Source organism: Balaenoptera borealis (assembly GCF_965194805.1).
Source record: "Balaenoptera borealis genome assembly, chromosome: 14".
NCBI lineage: Eukaryota > Metazoa > Chordata > Mammalia > Artiodactyla > Balaenopteridae > Balaenoptera > Balaenoptera borealis.
In genome coordinates, this window is record NC_138875.1 from 65,517,377 (window position 1) to 65,530,156 (window position 12,780).

The following is a 12,780-nucleotide window of genomic DNA, read 5'->3' on the forward strand; positions in this document are numbered from 1 at the left end:
GCCCATTAGGGGTCCCAGCTGCCCAGCCCGGCTGCCCCAGGAGTCAGAGGGGGGTGGGGGTTACTGGGGAACCTGGAAGGGGTCTTAGAGATTGGGCCCCACCCACTCACCATTCACAGGAGAAACCAGACCCACAGGGGGCAAAGGACTTGCCCAGGTCACACTGTGAGCCCAGCTGCTGGACTCAAGGCCCAGCACAACCTGCACCCCAAGACTCAGCATTGCCTCTGGGCTGTGGAGCTGAGGTCCATTCCAGCACATCCTTGCCCAGGTGGTGCTCACTTCTTGTGAACAGGAGGGATACACAGTGTCCAAGGGGAGAAGCTGATGCCGTCCGACATACCCACTCCCAGGCCTTGGGGAGTAGAGTGAGCCCCCAGACCCCGGTCCCTTCTGACCCGCCAAGCCCCAGCCCGGCTCTCCCCCAGCCTGGGGGCCTCAGTCCACGCCTGGGGCCTGGAGCTGGGCCTGTGGGGAGCTGACCTGGGGGCAGGACGGCCGAGTTCGGGAGCCCAGCCAGGCCGTCACCATGCACCACATGGGGGTGTCACCCACACAGGGGTGTCACCACTGTCACCTGACTGTGCTCATGGGCCACATGGAGGTGTCCGGGCTGCATTCCTGGTCACACACTCGTGTTCCCGTACCGTGCCACCCCCACATAGGCATACACACACATGCACACATGCTCACACAGGTGCACACACATGCTCACACATATGTACACACATGCTCACATATGCACACACGCTCACACAGGTGCACACATGCACACACTCGTATGCACACACACTCAGAGGCACACACAGAGGCCGCAGCCGACAGTGCCCTCTACTGGCCACTGTTGTCATTTCTCTGGAAGGTTGCAATCACACCTGCAAAGACCCAGGATGGTTCATTAGAAATCCCAGATGCACAAGTCTGGGAAGATCGTTCTCTCCTTTCACGGGGTGGGGGATGTGACCTGGCCAAGGTCACACAGCAGGCAAGCAGTGGAGCCCTGGTTCCTGACCCAGATTCCAGCTCATTCCAGCTCCCAAGGCCCTGTCAGAGCCCAGAGGCTGGACCCTCTGGGGCAGCGGAGCTGGGGGTCTTGTACTCCCACCCCCCTCACACACACAGGTGCACGGACCCCCAGGAGGGAAGAAGAACCATGGGAGAGGAATCTTCAGACCAGAGAGTCCCCAAGACGGGCCTCCTCTGTGCTGATGGGATGGGGTGTCGGGAGGGTAGGGGGCTGGACTTCACAGAAACCCCAAAATGCCAAGAACACTGACACAGACGTGCCACACACGCCACACAGAAGCAAGAAACGCTAACCAGTGTTCCACTAGCTAAGATCTTCTCCCAAGAGAAGGAAAACTGGTCACGCCGGGTCCCCTTGTCCCCCAGGCCCATTGTCGCTCCTTCCCCAGAAGAAACAAGCACCATTCACTCCACCCATAGCCTCTGATCCTCTCTGAAGCCCAGTGCTGCTTCGGGCCCTGTGGATGCAGCAGGGGCCTCAGAGACCAAGTCCTGGAGCAAAGTCCCAGTGGGTGAGGCAGGCCGGACAAGCAATACGTTATACTATAATGTGAGGTGTGACAAGCTCTTTAGGAAAGGAAGGGGTTGGGGTGAAAACTGTTGGTTTAGGGGGATGGTCAAGAGAGGCCACCCCTGAATGAAGGAGGGGACCCCCCGGGAGGTGCCAGGGGAGGAGCGGGCCTGGCAGAAGGGACAGCAAGTGCAAAGGCCCTGGGGTCAGATGTGTCTGACAAGTTGCAGAAACAGCAAGGAGGTCAGTGTGGCTGGGTCCAAGGAAGGGGTCAGGGGAGGGGGCAGGCCCTTGGGGGCTTGCAGAGCAGGCTGAGCACCTTGAGATTTGTCCAAGTTTTCAAAGGTACCTGGACGATATCATGCCGCCATACCTGCTCCTTCTAACTTCCTGCACATACATCTCTGGGACTGGGATCCAACCAGTCAAGCAGGGGGAGCCAGACGGCTCAGCGTGTGGACACGGCAGGTGCTGCCGGGTCTGCGTGGATGGACATTGGGCAGTTCCGGTCCTCCCCTCACAGACACGGCCCGGGGAGACCTGTGCATCCCTACTGTACGGTCAGCACTTCTGGAGGGCACACGCCCACCTGGAGCCGCTGGGACATGGCGTCTATGTCGGGGTCACTGCGACCTGCGGCCTGCTCTGCAGAGCAGCCTGACTCACAGCCCCGGGGACAGGCCAAGCCCGCTCCTGCGTCGGCGCCCCTGCTCGGATTGTGGCCCCTGGACGTTGTCCCCAGCGGTGCGCCTCCCCCACGGGATTGAGAACCCGGAAGAGGTCCACAGGAGTCACTCGGAGGTCCCTGAGTCCACCCCCGGCCCCCCACTGTCCCTGCCTAGGGTGACCCCGGGCTCTGGGCCTCAGTGTGTCGGGGTGTCACTAGGAGGTCCCTGAGCCCCGCCATCTGGGGCCCCTTCCTCCTGGTCGCCGCTCTGGGTCCCCCTGCGCTTCCAACGAGGGGATAGCGACCCCTGGCGGCCGAGGAGGGGGCGGCAGGAGGGCCCAAGTTAGAGGGGGAGGGGTGGGGCGACCCCCGGAGGGCACAGGGAGCCCCTCCCGGTCCCTACTCTCTGGGCTGAAGCTGGGACGGGTGTGCCCATGGGGGGACCCCCCACCAAGGTCGCCTCTTCAGACAGAGAGGGAGAATTCTGAGTGGGCGACGCAGGGAACCAAGTCCTTCTGGGCATGACCTTGAAACTGCCCAGGTAGCCAGGACGAAGGAGAGCGCTCCTCTCCGTCAAGAGGATCTGAGCGTCTCTTAATTGGAATCGGCTCCTTGGCTTCTGCTCTTTAAAAAAGATACAGGAATTTTGCACCTTGAACCAGTTCTGGGGGACTTTAGCAATCAATTTGAGGGAAATTGGCATCTTTTACTACATTGAACTTTCAATCCATGGATATCCACTCTCTCGCGCGCGCTCTCTCTCTCCCCCCCATTAATAGGTTTTAATAATTCTCAATAAAGTAGCATGTAGAGTTTTCCCCATAAACAAATGACTTGGGCATCTCTTTAGATTCATCCCTAGTAAACTGGTATTTTTAATGAATTGTAAAATGTATCCTTAAATGTTATTCTCCATTTGCTGTTATATAGAGATACAGTAAGTTTTTGCATTTGAAATTTGCTACACTTTTTTATAGATTCTGTTAATTTATCTGCATTCTGTGGGACTTGCTACATACTTAAACACATCATCTGTGAAGAATGACAGTTTTGCTGCTATCTTCCCAATTCTTATACATTCACTTCCTTCCTGGTCATTTCAAAAGCCAGTTTGGAGGGGGGAGAATTCCACTTCTGGAACAGCAACACAAAGAGTTCCACAGACCCACCTCTAGCAAAAGTGGTGAAAATTATTTTAAAATTTATATATTTATAATAATATTTAAATATATGTTTATAATTATATATTTATAATATACAAATGTTTGTGTTTATAATTATATACTTATAATAATATATTTATGTTTATAATTGTTTTTATGAATTCATAAAAATATATAATATAGTTATATGTTTATAATTGTGTATTTATAATTATATATGCATGTTTTATATATTAATTTTAAATTTATGTATAAATTTTAAGAAATAATATAATCTTTGTATATAAATATTTAAAGTCTTTAAATATCGTTAAACCTCTATATCTTTAAAGTCTCTGGAAACGGACCTAAGGGCATACAAAAAATGAAATATTTATTCAAGGAAGTCTACCAAAACTTGGCAAGAGCAGTGAGAATCTGTAACATTTCACCTATGAAATGACCTGTTTCCTCCCTCCCCCCCTCCCAGCACAACTTGACGGCACCTCCACTTCAAGTAGGTGCAGCAAGAACACAGGGCACCCTCTCCACCCAGCTCCAGGTCTAGGTGACATCTTCCTATTTCCCAAGGAGAAATGGATGGCTGGGGGTACGGGTGCAGGCTGATTGCTCTGGTCCCTCAGCTAACAAGCTCCAAACGTGCTTCCTCGTAAAGGATGATCATATTCACCTGGTCACATCATCACAAATGAAATACCTGCCAGCTACCCCAAAACACCAGACTGAGACCTTTCAACGCTAGAGGGCGCCAGAGACCGCCCAATCCCATCCAGGCTGCAGGGACTGCCCCACAAAACTTGTAAAAAAGAAGGTAGATTAGGTTTGAATTTCAGAAAAACAATAGTTTATGTATGTCCCCTGTAATATTTGGGACATACTTATACTAAAAAATTATTCACTGTCCGGGCATCCTGTATTTTATCTGGCAACCCTCTTCATGAGCGATGAAAAAGAACGGCGGTGACTTTGCGTCTTTTTTCTTTGCTCCTTATTGTGTATGTATTTATCAACCACGTTCTCTTTTCTTCTCAGCATTACTTTATGTAGGAGTTGTTGGAGGTTAGCAGAATATTCAGTGGAACTGTGACTGAATTTCAGGAGGAATTAACACAGTTGGCTGTGGATACGACTCTTGGGAGCAGGTGTCCCTCATTTTGGGGAGAGGGTGAGATCTCTGGGACAAGGACGGGGCCTCCGAGCTGGAGGAAAGCGCAAGGCCCAGAAACCGCCGCCCTGTTTTCCCGCTTTCCTTCCCTTTTACTGAGTGCAGGAGCCAGTGATTGGCGTGAGGATGGCCCCGGGTCTGCTCAGCAACCCTGACCGACTGTTTAGCGTAAGTATGTCCCAGATCTCAGCACCTACGCCCCCACCTACGGTAGGATAGGTGGGGGATGAGGGCAGCCCCTGAGATAGTGAAACTGTGGGTCATGATTAGTCAAATCCATTCCACCTGCCGTCACTAAGCAAGGCCGTTTTAAGACCTGCATGTCCTCCAAGCACGTAGCCCAAATGATAAAATATCTTCCGGGTTGTTTTCTAGAAACTCAGAGTCAGCTGCATCTAGTTGGAGCTGAGCTGGCTAAGACTGGATGGGACCCCTGACCCTCCCACTGGGCGTGCGCGAGGGTCCGCTCCGTGAAAAGTCCGCCCCCAGATCGTGCTGTGAGCGTGCAGAGGCCGGGAGTTGGTTACACCTGCGCAGAACCACAGTCCCTGCTCCTTTTTCTAATCGTTTCCCCCCACGCTCCCCACACCTCAGACCGCCCTGCTGCTTGATTCTCCACCCTGTAAACACCCAGCCCCTTGCTTTCAGGGAGGCAGATTTGAGAGTGTTCTCTGATCTCATTAGCTGCCTTGCGGATAAACCCTCTCTTTGCTGCAAACCTCTGGTTGTTTAAGCGTTTTGGCCTGCTGCGCTATGGACACAAAGAACCTGGTCCCGTAAAAATAGCTAAACCATTACACTTAGCACTTGGCCCCCACAATACCCCACAGATCACCGACCACCAAAGGTTTTTCTTTGAATCCCTTCAATAGTGAATCTTCTAGAAAGCTTCTGTCTAGCCCAGGCCTCCGTTTTCCAGATCCCTGGAGGCGCAAAGGGGGTAAAGATTGTAATTCAAACATAAATACCCTGGTCCAGGTAGAAATCAATCGCCATTAGCCAAAGGGAGAAATCCACTCCTCCGCAACAGACAAGGCTGATGGTTTGGGGTGGCCTTATTGATGATTTCTTGAGAAAACTGCCTTCCCTGGAGAACACAGTCCAGTATTCTGCCTCCGGTCCCTCGAGACTCCTGGGCTCACTCCTCGTCTCCACTCCCCGTCCTCTGGGCTCTGATGGGTGATGCTCCAGGTCCTGGTCCTGCACATGCAAACAGCCAGCGGCCACAGGGAACAGCAGGAGGAGGTGGGGACCTAACAGGTCGGCCCCATCCACACTGGGGTGAAACCAGAGGGATGGATCAGCAGTGAGAACACAGGCAGCTCCTTTGGGATGGCTGCTGGGGGGAGGGGACACAGAAGGATGCAGAAGTTCTTCCCTCCAGCCAGCAACGTGTAGGGCAAGGTCTCCCAGGATCAGTGAGATTTGCCCCCAGGACAGTGAAGCTAAAGAAGCCTGTCCAGGGATGTATAAAAGAAATCAATTTCCAAAGGACCCAGAAGCTGTGACCACTTAGGACTAAATACAAACACTCTTGCAAACACCACAGGCATGTACAGGCTGTGTTACACGTCAGCAAGGAGGGAACCAGTTTTCCTTTACCCTCACCTCTCCCAGAGGCCACACCTGGTGAGAGTGAGGGTGGACACTCAACTCTCTGTCCCCCCAAACATTTCCTGCTTCCAAGTGTCAGGAGGGGACGAAATCCTGTCCTCTCCCCACCCCCCTCACGACAGCTTAAAGGGCAGTACTGCTTCAGGGTGGCCTCCCAAGGGTGGCCCCAATGTCATGTTTTTCAAAAATGACCACCCCTCAGTCTGTTTGAGGGCTTTTCATAGGAGAAATCTCATGGGAGGTGAGGTGGCAGTGGAGGTGTGGCCTGCAGTAGTTAAAACCAACATTCCCAGACAAACTATTACCAAGGAGGTTGGATTTGGCTTTTTCGAGGTGATCCTCCACACGTAAGATAAGGAACAGGAGTCCCAGTTTAGCTAATTAAGCTCAGTGGGGCACAGGATGCAGCCCAGGAGTGCGGGTCACAACTTCTGAGTGGCCACAGGACAATAGGCTTCTCAACCGTTGGTCACAGACTCAGGTCATTTGGCCTGACACCCAGCAAAGGGCTGGAGTGTAGAAAACCTTCAGTTAGATCAACCCCACTGGATGCCCCCTGCTGGAAGGCAATGGTTGAGGATAACTGAATGGATAAAGAAGATGTGGTGTATATACATAATGGAATATTAGCCATAAAAAGAATGAAATAATGCCATTTGCAGCAATGTGGATGGACCTAGAGATGATCATGCTAAGTGAAATAGTTCAGAATGAGAATGACAAATACCATATGATATCACTTGTATGTGGAATCAAGAAAATGATACAAATGAACTTATTTACAAAACAGAAATAGACTCACAGACATAGAAAACAAACTTATAGTTACCAAAGGGGAAAGGCGGGGAGGGATAAATTAGGAATTTGGGATTAAGAGGTACACAGTCCTATATATAAAATAGATAAACAACAAGGACCTACTGTAGAGCATAGGGAACTAAATTCAATATCTTTTAATAATCTACAATGGAAAAGATCTGAATAAGAATCTATCTATACCTATCTATCTGAATCACTTTGCTGTACACCTGAAACTAACACAACATTGTAAACCAACTATATGTCAATTAAAAAAAAAGAGGGTGACCCTCTCCTGGACCCTTTCTCTCTTCTCAGTCTCCACTAACTGAAGTGCTGGCCCTGACCCTAAACTCAGCCTCCTTCCCCAGCTCTACTGCATCTGACACCCAGGACGCAGCACGGGGCTGGGGCGGGTTGGGGCAGGGGGCCTGGCCCTCTCAGAATAGCTGACCCTGGGCGAGAACCCCCTGTCTTTGGCCCAGGCTCTTCCTACAGATGGGAGAGGGTCCCCTGAGGACGAAGGCCTGCTCGGAACACAGGAGCTCCTGGTGGGGAGGAGGAGTCCGATCATTGGGAAGCATCTTGACACCGGTTTCCATGGAAACCAGGGTGGGTGTTTGCAGAAGAGGCTGACCCCATCAGGCTGCAGGGCAGAAAGATCACTCTGGCTGCGGTGGAGAGAAAGGCCGGGGGTGGGTGGCCAGGGAGGGGGCCATGCAGTGAGATGGGGGGGGGGGTGGCATTAGGGACATTGTGGGCAGGACTTGAGGGGATAGGTGTATGAGAAGGTAGAGGAGGAGGGGTCTCCGGACCCTGGTTGTGATCAGCGAGACCGGAGGAAACAACGGGCGACCAGAAAGAGGGTGAAGAGCGCGGCTGACACTCAGGAGGAAGCCGCCAGCTCACGAGGCAGTGCTGGGGGGGACACAGCTGCCCATGACACCTGCAGGCCACTCCCCTCCAGGGCACAGCAGGTAGAAGGGAGGATGGTGGGAGTGAGGCCCACACTGGGAATGCGGATGGGCTGCCGGCAGGAGGTAGAGGCTCCAGTTCATAAAACCCCATGCGGCCCCACCAGCCTCCAGGAGGGGAACTGGCCCTCTCACTACCTCCAACCACACGCCCAGGACAGCTCTTCGCTTGGGGGTGCCTGTGGTCCCGGGAGGCCAGTCCAGAGCCACGCAGTGCGGCTCCCTCTTCCACATGAGGCCACGTGAGGATTATGTAGGGAGCGCGTTCGTTTGTGGCTGCTCATGACCCCCTCTCAGTTCTGGGGCCCAGGAGCCGGAAGACCCAAGTGAGGGCCGGGGAGGACAGAGGTGCTCCTGTCATCTCTGCAAGAAGAGCTGGCCTGGCTGAGGGTGGCAGCACAGGGGGCAGGGATTGAAAGGTGTAGGGAGAGCCTTTCAATCTGGTGCTCTGGACCCCAGAGGGCAGAGAACTCCCAGCGAGCAGGGGCCGAGGAAGGTGAGTGAGAGAGGCAGATGCCCACCAGGGCAGATGGGGGTGGGGGCTGGGGCGTGGGAGGGTCTCCAGCACACGGCCCCACCGGCCTCCTGGCGACTGGGCGAGCGTCTGGCCTGTGGTGCAGGAGGGATGGTCCACCTCAAGACACCCCACTCCACACTCCCCAGGCCACCTTCTGACTGGGTTTCCTGGTTATCAGACACTGAAGAGGGGGTTCCCCCACAAGAAAGGGGTTGCCTTTCCCCACCCCCTGTAAGGTGGTGTGTCAGTCGATGGCAAATACATCTAGACATGTGTGATGCTGGCGAGCATCCGCTCGGCCCCAAGAGCAGAGCGACTCTGAGCAGAGAGGCCGTTTGGTTTCCACCTCGGCCCATGGTGACTGAACCCACTGTGGCCTCTGAGAAGTCCCGGCAGCAGCAGGCTGGGGCTCCAGCATCACATCTGAACTGTTCCTCCCCAGGGCTGCCGGCAGATCTGACACTAAACCACTGCACCTGTGGTAAACCACTGGCCTCGGGTTCCCACCTACAACAGGAGTGGCCAGAGTGACCATCTTCTTGAGCCTCTGCCTCCACCACGGGAGGGGTCGGGGAGAAAGGGGAAAGTTTAGGGGACCATCCTGGGACAGACAGGTGATGGGGAGAGCAGCACAAGATCAGGGTCCCCACCTCTCTTTCACATGACTGTGTGGGTTCCCTCAGGGAGGGTGGGCCTGACGTCTAGCTCTTTGCTGCATCGCGTATTATTTCTAAAAAGTAAAGCACAATGTAGTGTTCTAAGTTATGTTGAACAAACTTTGGGATTAAGAAGAACAGAAAATCAAAGGAATATTTCACAATACTAATAGTGTAATAATCACCTACGCCTTCAGTTTTCCACACAGGTTTGCATTCCTCAGTCTTCCAAGCCCCACGGGGCTGTGAGGTAACATCATTCCTCCACATCACAGCCAAGGACACTGAAGCGAGAGGATGTGGCTTCAAGAGGGGCTCAGGACAGAGCCTGGCACTGACGAAGACCAGGAGGAGCAGGTGTGCCCAATGGCAGACCTCTAGTCTACCCAGAAGTGATGCTCTACACATGGATAATAACTCATAGAGACGGGGGTGGGGGGGAGATGAGCATGACCTTTTTGGGTTAAATGAATTAATATATATTAAAATATTAAGATGAAGATAATTTATGCCTTACTCTAAACAATAATGTTAATAATAGAACTTATGTGAGAAGAATTACAGAAAGAATCAGAAAACAAAATCCAACAATTTGCTGTTTATAAGTTACAGATATATAGCAAAATATATACACAAATTTTAAAAATAAAATGCCGAGCTAAATAAACTCTCACGCAAATGCAAATTCAAAAAAAGCAAGGGGCTTCCATTATGATATTTGCAAAAGAGAAGTTGAAGCTAGAAGCATTAAAAGAGGCAAAGAGGGCACTAAAAGGCACAGTTTTTCGATATGTCACTATTAAACATATATGCCCCAAATATGGTAATTACTTGATCATTTGTACCCTGCCTATTTCTTAAGAAGATAACTGCACGACTAACAAAGCAACAACATACATAAAATAGAAACAGAAATTAAAGCAAAATAGAAATACGTAAAGAAAAAAAACACACAAAATCAGACTGTGATTTGACTAGGTAAATGAGTGTTCTTACCTACTTTGGGGTCACAGAGCCCTTCCAAAATGTGGTGAGTGCTACAGACCCCCCTCCCAGAATAATTCATGCATGCACATATCCACACAGCTTTGTTCAATCCCCGGCATCCACGACCTCTGAAACCCCTGCATGCTCATGGACTCCCAGGCAGTCCTTGGACCCCAGGTTAAGAACTCTGAAGTAAAGTTAGAGAGAGTATGGATTTGAATAAAATAATATAAAAACTGATTTAACAAATAGAACTGATGGAGTAAAAACACGTTTCTTGAGAGTACACAAATGTCTTATAAAAACTGATAATATATTCAGGCCCAGAGAAGTTCTATGGACACTTAGAAATGTTGACACCACCACGTACCATAAGAAGTAACAGCCATAACCTCAGCAGTCATCACTGGGAAATATTAAATTAATAATAACAATAACAATAATAATAGTTGGGTCAAAGGGAAAGTCCTAAGGACAACAGCAAAAGACAACACATGTCAACGTTACAGAGCGCAGAAAAAGCTCTAACTGTAAGAAAAAAATCATAGGCTAAAGTACCCCCATTTACTAGAAATATTAAAAATGATTAACTATATCTAAATAATCTTAGAAATGTAAAGTATTAAGTCAAAAAAAAAAGAAAGAAAAGAGCAGAATACATGCACTTTGACAAACAATTCAATTAGTAAACAGAACCAAGAACTGGAGCTTTACAACACTCAACACTTCCTAAAAGAAGGAAAAAATGTAAGACAATAAAACAAAAACAACTAAACCAAGGACGATTAAAATATTACCAAGATGATCTCTTATAACATCACATTGTTTGAGAACCTAAATAAATGAAAAGATTTAAAAATACATAAGAAATCAGTGAAAGAATTTGAACTGAAAGAACAAGGCTCTGCTCACACTTCCTACAAAGAAAGTACCTGCCTGGTCTGACCATGGTTTTGTGAGAGTCTGTCAACCCTTCAGAAAGGGGGTCTTAATCCCCATATTACATAGTCAAAAGGAAGAAAGGAGATGTGGGGGAGGAAGAGAAAAAGTGCATATTCAAAAATGTGAGAACAGCATAAATGAGCTGAGAGAAGCTGGGCGTGAGTGGGGTGCATCTGGGCGTGGTGGGAACACCGAGACGCTTGCTCGCGCAGGTAACCCAGGCTGGTTAAAATGGGGGTTTACGTGCAGAAGACCCCTGAAGGTTGGTTTTAAGGAGAGTGGTGACATGTGCAAAGTGATGCTTGAAAAAAAAAAATTTGGCTGGTGCACAGTGTGCGGGGACAGACATCAAAGGTAGGAAGCAGACAACTGGCCAAGGCTGAGGCCGAATGCGGGGATAGCAGGGGGCGAGGAGGTAGATCTTGGGGGGGCGCTGTCCCACTTGCACTGAGCAGGGGTGTCAGTACTCTGTCTTCACTCTCACTGGTGACCGAAGACCCTCCGTGCAGGCTGCCTGCAGACAGTGCCTGGCACCACCCGGTCAGGCTGGTCCACCTGCTCATGCAGAGGCTCTGCGGGGACCTGGAGAGCTGGTTCAGTGCTCCACAGACTCACACAGCAGAGAGGAGCTGGACGGAGCCGATCTTCCCAGCCCAACAGACCTGTCGCTTTAACACCTCTGGCCTACCAAGCCACACTTAAGAAGTAACCACTATGGCGTTCCCATTTTCATTCATCTAATCCATACACAGCTGCCCAGCTGAGCTTCTCATAAGCTGAAATAACTAGTGTGACCACGATGGGTTCGTGGGATTTCAGCCAGAGACTCGGAAAGCTTCAAAATAGCTCAGACTGCGTCCTCCCTGCACTAGCTCTGAGGAGCCTGGGGAGCCAGAACTAAAGATCCTCGTGGACACACAAAGGCCTGGGACAAACGCTTACCAACCAGCCAGACACGGCACTGCCTGAGCCCATCCCTGGGGTGGCGGGCAGGGGTCTGAGACAGGATGGCCACCTTCAAGCTCTGCTCTGGACGATGCCATCGGGGAGATGCTGGGGCTGCCGGGGAGCCAGCACGGGCTCACAGCCTGCTATGCAGGGGAACCTTCTAATCACCTGGGGAACTTTAAAAACATGCCGGAGCCCCACCTCTGGGGATGCCCAACTGAACTGGTCAGGGCAGGACGCAGACAATGGTACTCGTTAAACAACCCCCAGTGGGGAGGACAGAGAGAAGGACAGGACGCAGACACACTGCCGCTGCGGGGACGGAATGCAGGAAGTGTCCTGCCCAGGGCGCCGCACCCAGGACACAAGCTGGAGGGAGGGAGGGAAAGCCTGGCTGAAGCGGGGGTCCTGCCATGTCGGGAACCAGACAGGGATGCACCTCCCTTGCAGGTGGGGCAGGGGTCACTGTGGGTCTCCATCCTCAATCGCCAGCTGACAAAGCACGTTCATGCGTGTTCCCACTCTGAATAGGAGCCTTGCACCAGCCCTTAGGGGAATGTGGCCAGTCCCAATATGCCCACCTCACGGAAGGGGTCACCAAGGTGACGGAGGGGCCAGAACTGGAACTTGAACCCAGACCTTCTGACCGAATCACCTTCTATCCCCTTGCACTGGAGGGCGGAGCGGAGGCTGCAGAGCGCCGACCAGAGACGGGCCCCAATGATGTCCAAAGCACGCTGTGGTTGGGGCCCTAGGTCTGGTGGAGGGTTACCCCCGGGGGAGCAGTGAGCCTTTGCCCGGGCTGAGCCAGA